At 36.4% G+C, this 17,630-nt stretch overlaps 1 protein-coding gene across 1 annotated transcript in view; it reads right to left on the bottom strand.

Annotated features, from left to right (window-relative positions):
* Positions 1-17,630, bottom strand: part of MYO16 (myosin XVI) — an 884,880-nt gene that overhangs the window by 819,334 nt on the left and 47,916 nt on the right. The window contains exon 2 of the mRNA XM_072621988.1: positions 6,235-6,313. The gene's annotated coding sequence lies outside the window, so the exon portion shown is untranslated. The remainder of the gene's footprint in view (positions 1-6,234; positions 6,314-17,630) is intronic.

Here is a 17,630-nt window from a genome sequence, read left to right on the forward strand (position 1 = left end):
ATCTTTATCTTTCATGACATATTTTTCAGAAGAAACTAAATTCAATTGCTTAAGGTCACACATAATTTAAAAAATCCACTAGTAAAAATGAAAAAAAAAAACAAAAAAAAAAACCCTATTTCTTCCCAGTGGCCTTAATTTTTTTTTAAATCAGGTCAGTTAGCACATACATAACTTATATCAAATTGCTTACAGTCTTGGGGAGGGGAGAGGGAATAGAGGGAGGGAGAAATTTTGGAATTCAAATTTTATATAAAAAAGGAATGTTAAAATTGTCTTTACATATAATTGGAAAGATAAAATACTATCTACTGGAAAATTTCTTAAAAACTAGGTCAGTGATTGCTTTTTCCCTAGACATATAACTTTCTTAAAAAGTTCTCCCAAAGTGGTGGCATAACTAATTAATGAACAAGCTTTTTATGTAAAAACTACTATTCTTAGTGCCAGGAATAAAAAGTCAACAGACATTTAAATAGTTAGAAAGGACCTATCATATGTATGGCATTGTATGAAAGTAATAGAAGTTGTGCATAACAAGATACTATCCAGGTCCAGCACTCTATCCATTGTACCACCTATGTGTCCCAAATAAACTGTGGGTATATACAAGGAAGATAGAGTATGGATATTCTATAATTTTATAATATATATGTTATGAAATATATTCTTTCATTAGTCAATATATTCATTTTATTTTTCCATTCTTATTTTATTTTAACAGCATCATTTAAATGCAAATTATTAACCCTTACTGAAAATATCTCCTTTTTCATTTCTAATAGTGGGTATCAAGGGGAAAAAATTAACCTACATTTATTTTGGAAGTCTACAGTTTAAAATCCTATGCCTTTAGTACCTCATCATAGGAAAAGGAGAGGCAGCATGGCAGAGTGGATTCAGTCACCTTGGAGCTCAGAAGACGGGTTCAAGTGTTGCCTCTGACTAACTAGATTTATAATCCTGGGAAAGTCATTTATATCATCACAATCAAATCAATGTCACACTTGCTTGCCAAGTCCCAGAAGTCTTGGAGCATAGAAGTTACAGAAAAGGTAAAAATCTAAATAGGTAAAGAAAATTCCTCATTACCAATGAAATCACCATCTAACAAAAAAAAAAAAGTGTAATTTTAAGCCTGAAAAGGAATTTAGTGATGACCTATCTAATCCCATTATTTCACAAATGGGGAAACCAAGAAGAGTTTGAGTTGGCTATGATCACACAGCTCATAATTATTAAATTGTTGTATTTTTATAGGCGAATTTCTAAAGTATGTGGAAAATTATTTTGATAATAAAGAAATAGGAAATATGCTTTTATTCACATTCTACACTCAGACTAGGGAAGGATACAGGAATAATGCAAAAATATAATATTGATATTTTATGGCTTATGATTTAAACTTTGTGAATATTAAACATATGATTTTACTATCTTGTCACAAAACAATTTAAGATTGACATTACAGATATTATTCCCATTTTAGAGACAAAGAAATGCACTAGAATCGGTTAAATGTCAACTCATGGTCAAACGACCATTAAATATGGAAGGTAGAATTTGAAGCCAAATGTTTCTGACTTCAAGTCCAATTGTATTCCAGAAATTACTAAGAAATGTTGTTAGAGACAATGCCTGGAAAAGTTGTAGAAAGAATTATATCCTCCCAGGAGATCTGTGATTTGATTGATATAACTTCTTCCACCAAAGCATATCACAAATTTTTCCACGCCTTAGTAAATACGTTTTGCTTTTATTTTTGAGTTGCTACAATCCAAACAATGCAGCACCTGTCAGCCAAGCCTCTGGGACTGAGCCTCCCAACCTTAGCTAAATTGGACCTTGGACATAAAGCATAGTTTGCCACTGAGCCCATATGCAAAGCCTTTCCTGCTGGGAGGACGTGCCAAATACTGCCCTCTGCTGGCAAAGTCCCCTAGAACCCAGAGTGGTCTCCATGCTAGAAGAGGGAAGACCACTCTAATTCTTTAAAAATTGACATAAAGACTTGTAAAAAGCAGCCATTGAGTTATTCTCTAGTCAACTGTATTGTTCTACGATAGGGTAGCAATGCTTCTTTATCCTCTAATAAAGAGGAAATATGACATACAGTATAGATAGTCAGGTTCAAAGTCATACTGCCTCTAAAAGACATATACTGACTGTGTGACCAGGGAAAAGTCAGTTACCCTCTAGGTGCTCTCTAGGCAATTTTTAAAACTGTAAATTGCAGAAAAAGGGCCAACTTGCATTGATAGAGGGAATCTCCTCACTGGGAGTTCCCCATACAAATATGAAGTCCAATGAACCCAACAGTATTAGAAAGACATTTCATTTGTGCTCAATAAATGTTGAGGGCAGAATTCAATCAACCTTACATCCAAAATGCCTGCAAATTACTTAGTCAAGGGATGGCATTGCAGCAGATAGGAAGTGAGAAAGGTCAGTAGAGGTTCCACAGATAGTAACCCTGTGTTTCTTCATTTTCAAATGTGCACTTAATTGTATTCATAGAAAGATGCCTCTGATGCAGTGACTTCTCTTTTATAATGACAAAAAAGGATGGTAGGATTTGAAGGCAAATGCAAGAAAAGTGGACAGGTTTTGCCTACAAACTCTTCCCCTTCCATTCACTGGTTGCATTTGTTTGATGAGTTGGGTAATTAGCATTAACTAGTTAATATTTAGGGAGTTTTCAAATGCTAGCAGTGGCCACAAAGAAAAAAACATAAAACCTCAAGATGTCTTAAGTGTCTCTATTTTTGACTTCAACATTTTAACCTTCAGTTTCCTTTCAAAGTGTGGAAGTCTTTGTAATTAAAACATTTTCCTCTAGATTATGCTTCTAGAAAATTCCCAAATGGGAAGATCTTTAACTGAATATATTTGTTCATTGGAATGTTGCTGATTGTTCAAAAGTAGAACTACTCTCATGTAAGTTTAGATAAATTATTGAATGTTTTATAAATGAATAAAATAAGTGGAGTTTTAGCTTTAGAATATATAGACTAATAAAAGAATTTCTCACTGTTCTACTGTGCACGAGGTATGCATTTTTTGCTACTTCTGTCTCAAAATAAAACACATTATTTGTTAAATTGGATTCATCCATTCCAATCAAAAATTTTAATTATGCCTGTATGTCTAAAGGTGAACATTGATGCTGAAAGTTTCATTTGGACAATGTCTTTGTGGCCAGGGCTTTTAATACCTCTGTGACTTTGGAAATATGCATCAGAAATGATAACTTCATGGGCTGGCTAGCAGTCTGTCTCTCTCTGATGAGCTCCATCCTCACAAGCAAGTATTATTGTGAAAATTGGAAATTTATGTGAGGAGAATTCATAATTCAACCAGACAAAAAGAAGTTGACAGCAAATAAATTGGTGCCAATAAATAATCGGCATAGCTTATCATTTAATCTTTGAGAAAAGATAGACATGGAGTTGGAGGTTGGTTTCCAGACAACACATTATTGAAAACCCTGATTGCTATTAAAAGGTGTTATTTGGGGTTGAGATACATTGTCATGGCGTGCCTGTGGTTTTGATTGATCATCCTCTTTACCATTTTCTCTTAAATGAAATGAATTACTGTTGATAAGCAGATACACAGTCACAGGCACAGGCACAGACACACACACACACACACACACACACACACACACACATCCGTAATGTATGAAGATGTTCTCTTGGAAGATTACCAAAACATTTCTACATTTTTCACTTTTGTTAAAGCTGCCAATAAAAAATGTTATTTCTTGTTCTTCTCGTTCTTTACATTATTAAATTAGAGGTGTTTGAAATGTTTTTTAACAAAAAGGAAATAGTATTACTATCCATCCCACCATAGCAACAGCAAACATTTGTACAATGCTTTGGTGAGTAGAAAGTCTTCATCTAACACAGCTCATGTGATACTCAAAAAAATACTACTATTATAGATAACTGTGAGCATCATTATCCTCATTTTTGTAGAAGGGGAAATTGCAGTTTCAGGACACCAAGGAATTTTTCTAAAGTCATGATGCCGTGTGAAACTCATGGAGACTGTCTACTATGGTATGGGACTTTAGTGGAAAGGGCACTTAAAACAAAGTAATCACAGTTCCTACTTGAAGTTGAATACCTCAAATAGAATCCCATGTAGGCCAGTTCCATATTCTAAATTTATCCAGGGACTATTGCTGATGATGTCTCAGTTATTGTATGTCTTTAGTTGAGTTCAGAGTAATAATGATGCTAAATGAAGTTTTATTTTAGTTTAATATCATAATTCTGTTTAAAATGTCAAGCATATAGAAATAATTATAATGACTAAGTGGTAGAACTAGAACTTTAAATCTGATCTTTTTCTCAATACAACGTTGTTGTTATGTTGGGGTTTTTCTTATATGCCAAAATGTAATATATAACTGTGAGTACATATATGAATGTATATAGATATACCTAGACCCACAAATATTAAACCTTACCCCAAATTCCACTTGGCATTCTGATTTAAGTAATTTATTTTATTTCGTTGTTGTTGTTATTGAAAAACATGGAACCCTATTTGCTTTGGGAATAAGATATATGAAAATATTGTATGGTACTGAGAGTGAGAGAGAGAGAGAGAAAGAGAGGAAGAGAAAGGGAGTGAGGGAGGGAAGGAGGGAGAGAGAGAGAGAGAGATTTACAGTATAAGCTTGCAGTTAAATCCAGGACTATTGGCCTGCAGACAGCCAGAAATACAAGAGCAAACAAACAGTCTACAAAGAGTTTTATATTATAGTGAATTCTGTTTATAGAGCTCTATGTTAAAGAGAGTTCTGGTTATAAAGAGTTTATGGTTTATAGAGGAAACTCTGAAGCATAAGTTATATGGGCTAGATATAGGCCACTGGTCTTAGATTCAAGAAAACTTGGGTTCAAATTCCACCTATGACACTTGCTAGTCATGTGACCATGGGCAAGTTAATTAAATCTTCTGCATCTCAGTTTGCTGTTCTGTAAAATGGGAGGCCTGGATACAGTGGTATCCAAGGTGCCTTTCAACTCCAAACTTTTGATCCTATGAGCCTTGTAAACAACCTTAAGTGATAGAATATAGGTAAAGGATGAATGGAAGGAGCCAATGGGATAGGGCATGGGATTTGACTGGAGGACACATACTTATCCCCTAGGCCAACATAAGAACCTGGTAGGGTAACGTAGTGACTAGACCAATGGCTTTCAGTCAAAAGGGTCCAGGTCCAGATTTTATCTCCAGCACTTGCTAATTGTCACCCTGGGAAAATCAGCAAGCCTATGTGTACCTTAGTTGATGACCTATAAAATGAAAGGTGGTTGCCCTTTCAGCTCTAAATCTATGATTCTGTGAGGTCAACCAAGAAGGTGCTAATGGGTGAATGAGAGCTAGCTGCTCTGAGAGTTTAAGAGAGATAGAGAAAGCTTGGGAAATGTCTCTGCTCCACCCAAAAGCATCTTCTAGCATTGGATGATAGTTTGACATTCATTTAGAAAAATCCATTGTTTTTTAACCCAAGGATCTACCCAGGGTATTGGAAAGTCATCCTTTGCTTTTTTTCATGGTTCATGGATACCAGTACAATACCTTTACTATTCATCCAACTCCCTTTATTTGCTCTAAATCTCAGAGATTTAGAGAGTTGCTTAAGGCATGAGAGGTTAAGTAATTTGCCCATGTTCACATGACTGAGAAATTGACCTAGAACTCTCTATCAGGTAATGTGATTCAAAATCAACTTCTCTATCCACTCTATGCTGACACCCTTTAATATTACCTAATGAGGGCTTTGCCTTGATGATTCCCATGACCCATATGGGTCAGAGGCAGTTCTTTCTGACTCTAAGATTAATTCCATTCACTAGATTATTCTTCCTGTCATCCACATTGTACAGGTGAGAAAAAATGAACCCTTATGCCCTCCAACTTAAATGACTTGTCCATGGTGGTATAGCTAACAAATAGAACTAGAATCCTATTCATGACTTGAAATAAACTTATCTGCTCACTATACCTCATTAATACTCTTTAATTTTGTCTAATGATATTTTTCTTGATGGGAAAACTTAGTCTCTCTTGTTATTGCCAACAGTTGTATTTAAACAGAAAATAGATTCAAGATTCTGGATTCTACTCTAAGTTCTGAAGTGGGCTTATTAAATAATTCTCAATAGAACTTACTTTATCAAGATGTTAAGATAATAGTGATTATTTATTTACCTCATAGGAGTTTTCCTGCTAGAGCAACTTGGAAGTGCTTGCTAAAGGATGTGGCCTCTGAGACGAACTTCTTATTAGTCTGATGAAAATGAGAAAAGAAAATATTAAGGAGTGTGGAAGCAGAAAATGCCCCTTTCTGTCTATTAAAAACTTTTTCTCCCTTATTTACTGCAAAACATTCAGATGCCACATCCTCCAGGGCACAAGTGGACAGAACTACTGAGACTTGATATAATGTTGATTTTAAATGAAGTCTTGTATTTAAAATTTTGCACTGATTTCCACTAAGGGTGTTATGCTCCTCATTTTGTTTCTGCACAATGATCCTGGGTTGTTGGTGCTGGTGTGTGTTGGTGTGTGTGTGTGTGTGTATGTGTGTGTGAAGTTGTCATAAATGAACTTGTTCAAACTGAAAAAAAAAAAAGCTCTTAGGTCATTTAGACATCCCTGGAAGAAAATGTGTTAGTATTCTACATAGCTACAGGGCAAACCAACTCATTTTGAATTTGTTCTAGCTATTTATCTAGCTAGGCAAGTATATACTAATACAGAAAAAGTCTCATGTAGGTGTTCAATAGAAATGAAGTAATTTGGATAAGCCACCAAAGTGACGATTGGGCAAGGTATTTTGAAGATTCTTCCAGTCTCATGTCTTGAGGAGGACAACCTCACCTGCTCAATACCAGATTTGAATGTTGAGACCATTAGGATTCAATGATTCAACTCATTAACCAATTTATTAAGTTCCTTTTCTGTGCCAGTCACTATATTATTTAATCATTTCAAAATCCTAACAGAAACAGAAACACACTTTACTTTCCTGATCAACTGAACTCATTTTTTAAAAGCAAGTCACAGCTGAAAGCTAAACTACAGGTGTGTTAGTTATTCTGGGCAGAACTGATTATTGCACTTGATTTTGCATTCTTTTAAAACAATAAATAAGAATAAATAATGTGTAATTTTAAAAGATTAAATGGACATTATTTTCCTCTATACTCAGAAATATGTATCCTGGAAGTAATGATTAGAATTTAAACAAAAAATTAAACAATAATATGAGAACACTGAAAAACAGCTCATTTTTCAAAAAGCAAAATATTACTAACTTTGTTTAAGAATATTTAAAGTCATGACCATGGTACAGAGGCTATGAGTCAAAGAACCTGGGTTCAAATCTGACCTCTGACCTCAAACCATCTAAGAGAACCTAAGCAAATCATTTTAGGTCCTTGCACTTCAATTTCTTCTTCTCTATAATGAGAAAGATGGATTAGATATCTCTTAGTTTTCCTTTCAGCCCCAGATCTATGATCTGAGGTAAAACTTCTTGGTAATATATTTTGCTCTGATTGACTCAGACCTCCATTCTCTTTACAGAAAAAAATCTATTTTAGATGTATGCTGTACAATCAAGCGAATAATATATTGAGCTCTGCTTTTCATGGGTGAAAATATTCCAATACTTGATCAGAATATCAATATGAATACATATACTAATACTGCTCCCTTGTGTATGCGTTTTCAAAAAGGTCATTAATCCCAGATAATTTTATGCATTTAAACAACTACAAAATGCTCTGTGACATTCTAGACCATAATTTAGAAAGCTAACAAAACAAAACAGCAGCTTGGTAAGGCATAAAATTTCAAACCTCATTTAAAACAAAACTAGTGACAACAAAAGGAACTGAATAATACAGTAGAGTATTCTGTAGCCAAATTAATTTTCTACAGCATATGTCAGTGAATTTGAAAGAATGCCCTATATGGTGTTCCAGTTCTATACATGCTCACTGCACAGTGCTCTTTACAGTCACTTACAGGAAATGTGCAAATTACCACCTGTGTTTCCCCATCTACCACTTGGATATGATGGTGACAGCCCATGCTGGAAGCATCTAAGCTATTTGAAAAACTGATTGGGGTTGGAGTTGGGGGTAAAGAAGAAGAGGTGTTCATGTGCTGTGGTGAGGGAAGCCTTGGATCTGAAGCCAGAAGATTAGAGTTCTGAGCCTCCATCCAACAATTATAAGCCAGGTGATGATAGGCTAGTTGCTTAACTTCTGAGAACTGCAGTTTTCTCCCATGGAAGATGGAGATGATGATGGTGGTGGTGATACCACACTCATAGGGTTGTTGCACAGAAAACACCTTCCCAGTCTTAAAGTGACATGGAGACAGAACTTTAGAAACCATCTAATCCAACTCTTTCATTTTACAGATTAGCTCTCTGAGACCCATGGATCTAAAGGGATTTACCTAAAGTCACAAAGGCAGTAAGCATCACAAGTGGGATTTCAACATCTGAGTCCTGAGTCAGTGTTCTTTTCCTTATTATCATGAAGTGCTTCAAAAACAAGTGAGGAAAACAAAATTTGTCTGGAAGCTATAGCTCAAACTTTACCAGATTGATGTGACAAGATCTGTTTAAGCAGTTTTTCTTTAAATTAGAGCTGCGATTTCATTTGCTATGAAATTTCCCGAAAAACCCCCATTTCATTTGTTGGGAACCTCCAGTAAGAAGATTCCTGCTATCAAAGCAAAGTGACACATTCTCCACAACTTAAAGTCTGTACAAGCTGCTTGGAACACTATGGAGCTACAAGATTTGCCCAGGTATTTGTCAAAGGTGGGACTCAAACCCAAGTCTTCCTAACCAAGATCATCTCTTTATCCCCTATGCTATATTTAGTGTCAATTCAGTGGTATTTTCCAAGTCCTCATCCTTCTTGACTTCTCAGCTGCATTTGACTCTAATTTACTTCAAGGGGATTAAACGGGGAATAACCCCCAATTTAAGCCAATTTTCACTCTGAATATGTCATTTCATGTATGGATCTTAGTTTAAAATGTAAAACCCTATTAAATGCTAATATGAAATTAATCATTTTGCCATGTTTGATTCCATTGTATATAATCCTTAGTTTGGCTGGTAGATATCAGGGCTACTGACGCGTTGTGCTTTCTATAAGAGAAGAGCTTTTTCCAAGTTGAATAAATGTGGTATTACGGGCAGGATACAAGGATAGAGGGTATAATGTTGTTTTCCAACAGCTATATGAGGAGATTGCCTATCATGCAAAGAAATTATGTGTTTTACTTTTGTGAGTGGCACAGTGTCTCAAATTATCTGCATACTTAATGCATAGCTTATTCTGATTTGTAAAATAGGGTACACCCTAAAGATCCAAACAGTTTCCTGTGGTGTGAGCCCATGGCTGCCTATGTGATGTCAAAAATAACTGCTAAATACTGAATACTTCCATCAATTTCCAGGATACTGTCAGGATTTGTCTGGCCTTCTGACGTTGCTGCTTGTTTCCTGATTAGACTAGGTCATTGCCTCCCTGCCTGATATCTCCCTTATTTTTCTGATAACTGAAACGTTCTTGATAAGGAGGTAGTAAGATGGGAGACCTAGAAACCAGAGAGATTGACAAAAACCACCTTAGTCTGGTTTCCCATGTTCCTAAAGCATATTTTTGGTGTCTGTATTCTAAGCTTTATTTCCTCATTTGCATATGTTTAACTGATTCTGTTATTATGTTAATCATATTCTCATCTGAATATGATTAACTGACCCAGGTAGTCCAAGAAGGGGGGAGATACTATCAGGAAATCTTAGTAACATTTAATTCCAACATCAATATAATTAGAGATATTAGCACTGCAAATAGTCATCTCTAAGGTGGCACAACTGGGGCTTTTCTCCAGGGAGTCAAACTTAGAGGTTTCTGAAAGCACTTGAAGTCCTTCAGGGGAAGCAAGAGGGATAAGCACCTATTTAGCAAAAAGAAAAAAGCTCTGATCACAAACTACCTGTTAGCCAGTCAGTAATCATTTACTAAGTACTTACTAAGTGCCAGGGATTGTGCTGTCAGGGATAAAGTAAGGTCAAAAGCAAATTGTCCTCAGGGACTTCAGAGGAGGATTCCTCGCAGATTGCTATCAAGAAGCTTTCTTCCTCATAGCACAATTATAAAACAGACTAACTTTCTCTTGGCCTATTTCCTAGCCCCAAGGTGTCCCCTTCTGGCCGTATTTAGCTCCCAACTTTCTCAAACTCATAATTTGCTAATTATTGTTCTACATGGAAGGGAATTTTGAGATCATCTAATGAAGCTCAGAAAACATCAGGCCCAGGGGATTAAATGAGATGTGCAAATTAGCATCGCTATTAGGGATATGAGCTAGGGTCTCAAACTCAGATTTCCTGATTCCTAGCTTAGTGCTTTCTGATTACACATCAATATGAACACACAGAGACACACACACACACACACACACACACACACACACACACACACACACACACTTTCCCCTCTGCAACACTTACAGGTGTAAAGATAATTCAATCAACACACACTTATTAAGTAGCTACTGATTTTTTTCTGGAAGATAAAAAATTGAAATTGAAATGAAAACTGCCTTCAATGTATTTATATTGGTAGTGGTTGGGGATAAGGTGGGAGGGGGGGAATAAAACACATGCCTGAGTAATTTATATGCAAAGCAATATGATGTAACTTGAAGACAATGCCCTACTTAGAGAAGCCAGTAAGTAATTGGGTTTGTTTGTTTTGGTTTTTTGGAAACAATTTAGGTTAAGTGACTTGGCTAGGATCACCCAGCTAGTAAGTGTCTGATTTTGAACTTAGGTCCTCTTGACTCCAGGGCCAGTACTCTATCCACTGTGCCACCCAAAGTAATTGTTAATGAGAAAATTAAAAGGCCATTACTATATCTATTTTAATTTTTAAACATGGAAAAACCTAAAAAATATCCATAGGTACAACTTAGCTTTTTCAAAATATCATCCAAGATAATACATGTTGAACAGTAGTATTTGTGAAGTGAATTCAATGCTGTTCAAATTTACTGATCAGCATTAAAGAATCTTTAGGGATAGAAAATTCATTCTGCAGTAATTCTAGGCTCACAGGATTACGGATTATCCATTCTGTAAATGATAGTAATTGGATTAATTAGTTGACAACACAGGTATCTTGGCAAAATATACAACCTAATAATTTAAAATACAATTTGAAATATTTAACTCTTCTTTATATTCACTCTGTAAAGGCTAATTAGGAAGCATTTCATTTCAAATCCAAAGTTCAAATGAGAAGCAGTTAAAATACCAGCATGTTATTGTTATGTTATACCAGCATATGAAAAAATGAAACTACATGCTCTCAATAAAAAATGAAAAAAAAATTAATCAAGCAAAGAATACGCCATCTTTATTCTTTCCAAAATGGGTTAATGTAGTCAAGTTATCAAACAAAGAAGTTAGGGATTGTTAAAGAATACAAGACTCAGAGGATTTTTATACTTTTCCAGGAGATATGTTCATTTTAAAGTGTCATGTTTATGTATACCTTCCGATAATTTTTGCATGCAAGTTTCCAAGAAGAGATGCACAATATTGCACAGTAACTGACATGGTTGGAATTGTTATTGGGACCTAGAACTGACTGATCTTAAACAAAATAGTAGATTTCTAGGAAGGTCTTTGTATGTCCAGAAAGAGAAATGCACTCCCTACAGTACCTATATCAGAGCTCAATGAAGCTGAACAAACCAGCCAACATCTATCCTTAGTGCAGCCAACTAATTATGTGTCTGGTGCTTCTCACAGTTCCATGGGTGACATCATACTCACATGATAAAAAGACATATTAGTAATTAATTTTGCATATACTCTAAATATTTGCCTTTTTAAATTTTGTTAAAGAATTTCTGAACCACTTTTCTTTCTAAAAGGACAGTTATACAATGGGACACTTTCTAACCAATTACAGAATATAGAAACAGACATTCAAAATGTCCATGTGATATCTTTTGGCACCTTGAGACTAGAAGATCTTAGAAAGATTATATATATAGTTCACCTAAACATTTTTTAAAGGCTTTTTGTAAGTGTTGTCAAACTGTTCTTGTGGAAAATATTGAGAAATATAGATTATATTACAATACAATTGTATGGATTTGGAAATGGTTGAATGACCACACTCAAAGAACCGCCATTAAATGTTTACCATCAACTTGGCATAAGTCCTACAATGGAATGCTTCACAGATCTAGGTTTTATCCTATGACATTTAACTTTTATCATTAGTGATTTGCATAGGTGACATGTTCATCAAATGGGCAGATGATATAAAAGTGGGAGGAATTTTTAAAACACTGACAGAAGAGAATATTTTTAATAAGATCTTGTTAAGTTAGAGCATTGGGTTAATAAGATGAAATTCAATAGGCATAAATGTAATGTCTTAAATAAGAGTTCAAAAAAATCAACCATACTAGTTCTGGATAGGGGAGATGTAATTAGATTGCAATCTGTCTGAAAAAATTTGGAGGATCTTAGTGGACTAGAAGACAATTTAAAAAAATAATGTATTATTAGGCTGTAAATAGAAAGGGAGAGCTTCCAGGACTAAGAAAGTGATAGTGCTTTTTGTATTCTACTATGGTCTGGAATATTATATTCAGTTTAAGTATGACACTGACAAACTGAAGGGTGTCTAGAGTAAGGAAACTAGGATGGTGAAAGAATTTGAATCATTGTTTAAGGAACTGTGGAGAAAAAACTCGAGGAAATAATATCTGATATCAAGTATTAAGAATAATTGTTCTCTGGAAGTTGCATTTGATTTGCTCTGTTAAGCTCTCAAGGACAAAACTAGATCATAATTTTTGGAAGTTGCAAGATGCCCATCAGTTGGGGGAATGGTGAAGCAAGTCGTGGTATATGATCATGATGGACACTACTGAGCTATAAGAAATGACGAACTTGATGATCTTCAGAAATTACAGATAGACTTGAATGAAATAATGACCAGGGAAATGAGCACAACTAGGAGAAAATTGTGTACAGGAATAACAATATTAGAAAGCTTCAGTTCAGTATGTTGTTTTGATGATCCCTTTCAATTATAGGTTAAACTGGATTTCTACTGAAATACTTTCTGACTCTAAAATTCTATGATTCTATGGGACAAATTCAAATAGTAATACTAGGCCAATTAGCCAGCCACCCTTCTTTATCCTTAAATCATTTCAGTATTACATTAGCAATTTAAGTACTACAGAATTAGGTTAGCTCCAACTAGGCCTTTTTATGTTCAATACAATATTAAATATAAGTAACAATTCAGTAAAACATTAATTCCTTCTTGTATTATCAAAACTCCTTGGTATCACCTCTTCCTCTCTCCTTTTTCCCTTGAGTCTGTGATAATGAGATGATGCTTCTTGTCAAAGCTAGCTTCCTACATGGGAGACTGTTCCTACCTCCTCTTGTATTCTCCATAAGCGTAACCTCAATTATCACACTGCCAAGTTCAGCCTCTCTGCTAGTTCCTTCCCTATTGCCTTTGAACCTGTCTAAGTCTCCCTTATCCTTAAAACAACAACTCTACTGGACCCTACCAGCTGCCAACCTATGGTACTGTATCTCCCCAGTTTTTTCCAGACAAATTCCTAGGAGGGAAAATGTTGCCTATACTCATTATCTACAATTCATTTCTGCTAACTCTTCAATCAGTTCACAGTCTGGCTTTTGAGCTTATCACTCAACTAAAGCTTTTCTCTTCAAAGTTACCAACAATCTCCTAATTGCCAAATTCAATGGTATTTTCTAAGTCCTCATCCATCTTGGCCTCTCTGCTGCATTTGACACAATTGACCCTTTTCTCCTCCTGTACTTTCTCCTGGTTCTTCCTTTAACTATCTGACTATTCCTTATCAGTGTCCTCACTGATTTATCTTCCATATTATTCCTCCCAACAGTTTTCCTTCCCCAATGTCTAATCTGAGACCTAATCTCTATGTGTGTGTGTGTGTGTGTGTGTGTGTGTGTGTGTGTGTGTGTGTGTGTGTGTGTGTGTGTGTGTGTGTGTGTGTGTGTGTGTGTGTGTGTGTGTGTGTACGTGTGTGTTTCTCTCTGCCTCTCCATGTTTCTTTCTCTGTGTGTTTCTCTGTCTCTGTGTCTTTTTCTCTTGTCTCTCTGTCTGTCTCTCTCTGTTGCTGTCTCTCTGTCTCTATCTCTCTATCTGTATGGTTCTCTCTATGTCTCTGCCTGTCTTTCTCTGTGTCTCTCTGTCTCTGTCTCTATCACCGTGTGTGTGTCTCTCTTGTCTCTGTGTCTGTCTTTCTCTGTTGCTGTCTCTCCGTATCTATCTCTCTGTTTGCGTGGGTCTCTCTGTCTCTCTGCCTCTGTCTCTCTCTGTCTCTTTGTGAGTGTGTGTCCCCTCATGAATTTGGTTATGATTGAAGATCTCTTTATCTACCTTTAGCGTCTCTCTTGAGTTCTAGTCTATCACCTATTGCCTGTTGGGCATTTTGAACTGGATCCACTGTAGACTTGTCCAACTCAACAAGACAAAATTATAATTCATCCCCTCCTCCCAAAAAAAAAATGTTCTTCTCTTCGAAACTTCTTTGAAGGCACTACAATTTTTCCAGCATCCCAGCTTCATAACCTCATTGTTCTCCTCAACTCCTCACTCTCCCTCACCTCACACATCCAATCAGTTACTGAACCTTGCATTTTCTACCTCTATTTCTTCTCTCATATGTGACCACTTCTCTCTACTCACCTTGCCACTACTTAACTTGAGGCCACCCTCATCTTGTGCGCAGGCTATTGCAATGCATTCTTAGTCCCCTAACTCAAGTCTCTACCCAATCCATTACATCCGAGATCTGCAGGTGTGGTGGGTGTGGAAAGAAAACTCAGAAGCCAAGTCACTGGCTGGGAAAATGCCCAGAAAAGGGGAAAAAAATAAGACTATAGACGGTTACTTTCTTGGTGAACAGATAATTCCTCCCTTCCTTTCTGATGAGGAAGAACAAGGCTTACCATCAGGGAAAGACACAGAAGTCAAGGCTTCTGTATCCCACACATCCAAAATAAATATACCATGGGCTCAGGCCATGGAAGAGCTCAAAAAGGATTTTGAAAATCAAGTTAGAGAGGTGGAGGAAAAGCTGGGAAGAGAAGTGAGAGAGATGAAAGAAAAGCATGAAAAGCAGGTCAACACCTTGCTAAAGGAGACCCAAAAAAAAGCTGAAGAAAATAACACCTTGAAAAATAGGCTAACTCAATTGGCAAAAGAGGTTCAAAAAGCCAATGAGGAGAAGAATGCTTTCAAAAGCAGAATTAGCCAAATGGAAAAGAAGGTTCAAAAGCTCACTGAAGAAAATAGCTCTTAAATTAGAATGGAACAGATGGAGGCTAATGACTTTATGAGAAACCAAGAAATCACAAAACAAAACCAAAAGAATGAAAAAATGGAAGATAATGTGAAATATTTCATTGGAAAAACAAGTGACCTGGAAAATAGATCCAGGAGAGACAATTTAAAAATTATGGAACTACTTGAAAGCCATGATCAAAAAAAGAGCCTAGACACCATCTTTCATGAAATTATCAAGGAAAACTGCCCTGAGATTCTAGAACCAGAGGGCAAAATAAGTATTCAAGGAATCCACAAATCACCACCTGAAAGAGATCCAAAAAGAGAAACTCCTAGGAACATTGTGGCCAAATTCCAGAGTTCCCTGGTCAAGGAGAAAATATTGCAAGCAGCTAGAAAGAAACAATTCAAGTATTGTGGAAATACAATCAGGATAACACAAGATCTAGCAGCTTCTACATTAAGGGATTGAAGGGCATGGAACATGATATTCCAGAAGTCAAAGGAACTAGGACTAAAACCAAGAATCACCTACCCAGCAAAACTGAGTATAATACTTCAGGGGAAAAAATGGTCTTTCAATGAAATTGAGGACTTTCAAGCATTCTTGATGAAAAGAACAGAGCTGAAAAGAAAATTTGACTTTCAAACATAAGAATGAAGAGAAGCATGAAAAGGTAAACAGCAAAGAGAGGTCATAAGGGATTTACTAAAGTTGAACTGTTTACATTCCTGCATGGAAAGAAAATATTTGAAACTCTTGTAACTTCTCAGTATCTGGGTAGTGGGTGGGATTGCACACACACACACATGCACACATGCACACACACACAGAGACAGAGAGCACAGAGTGAATTGAATAGGATGGGATCATATCTTTAAAAAAATGAAATTAAGGGGTGAGAGAGAAATATATCGGGGGGAGAAAGGGAGAAATGGAATGGGGCAAATTATCTCTCATAAAAGAGGCAAGCAAAAGACTTTTTAGTGGAGGGAAAAAGAAGGGAGGTGAGAGAAAAACATGAAGTTTACTCTCATCACATCCCACTAAAGGAAGGAATAAAATGCACACTCATTTTGGTATGAAAACCTATCTTACAATACAGGAAAGTGGGGGAGAAGGAGATAAGCAGGGTGGGGGTGATGATGGAAGGGAGGGCAGTGGGAGGAGGGAGCAATCTGAGGTCAACACTCTTGGGGAGGGACAGGATCCAAAGAGAGAATAGAAGCAATGGGGGGCAGGATAGGATGGAGGGAAATATAGTTAGTCTTACACAACATGACTATTATGGAAGTCATTTGCAAAACTACACAGATACGGCCTATATTGAATTGCTTGCCTTCCAAAGGGAAGGGGTGGGGAGGGAGGGAGGAAGAGAAGTTGGAACTCAAAGTTTTAGGAACAACTGTCGAGTTCTGTTCTTGCTACTAGGAAATAAGAAATGCAGGCAAAGGGGTATAGAAAGTTATCTGGCCCTACAGGACAAAAGAGAAGATGGGGACAAGGGAAGGGAGGGATGATAGAAGAGAGGGCAGATTGATGATAGGGGCAATTAGAATGCTCGGTGTTTTGGGGTGGGGGGGGACAAATGGGGAGAAAATTTGGAACCCAAAATTTTGTGAAAATGAATGTTAAAAGTTAAATAAATTAATTTTAAAAAATAAAAATAAAATAAAATAAACTGGGCTTATTGGACTAGGAAAATAAATAAACAAAAAAAACAATCCATTACATCCTCCAAAGAACTGTCAAAGTGTTTTTACTTAAACATAGACCTGACTGAGTATTATGTTCTTGCTAATTAAGCACCAGTGTCTTGTTTTTACCTCTAGGTAAAAATATAAAGTCCTGTTTGAATTTTAAAGCCCCTTTCAGCCTGCCTTTATAGCTTCATTATATAGTCCTCCCTTTCCTGAACTTTATGGTGTAGCCCAGTTGGCCTTCCCTCTGTTCCTCACAGATATCATTCTATCTCCCATTCAGGGATGTTGCACTGGGCATTCCTGCATGTCTACAGGTAGTTCCTCCTGGACCCTGCCTCAGAGATTCCCTATCTTCCTTCAACATAAAGATCAAATATCTCCTTCTATATGATGTTTTTTTCCTGATTTCCCACTCAACACACACACACACACACACACACACACACACACACACACACACACACACACACACACACACACACA

This window comes from Notamacropus eugenii, chromosome 6, assembly GCF_028372415.1.
Source record: "Notamacropus eugenii isolate mMacEug1 chromosome 6, mMacEug1.pri_v2, whole genome shotgun sequence".
In the NCBI taxonomy this organism is placed as follows: domain Eukaryota; kingdom Metazoa; phylum Chordata; class Mammalia; order Diprotodontia; family Macropodidae; genus Notamacropus; species Notamacropus eugenii.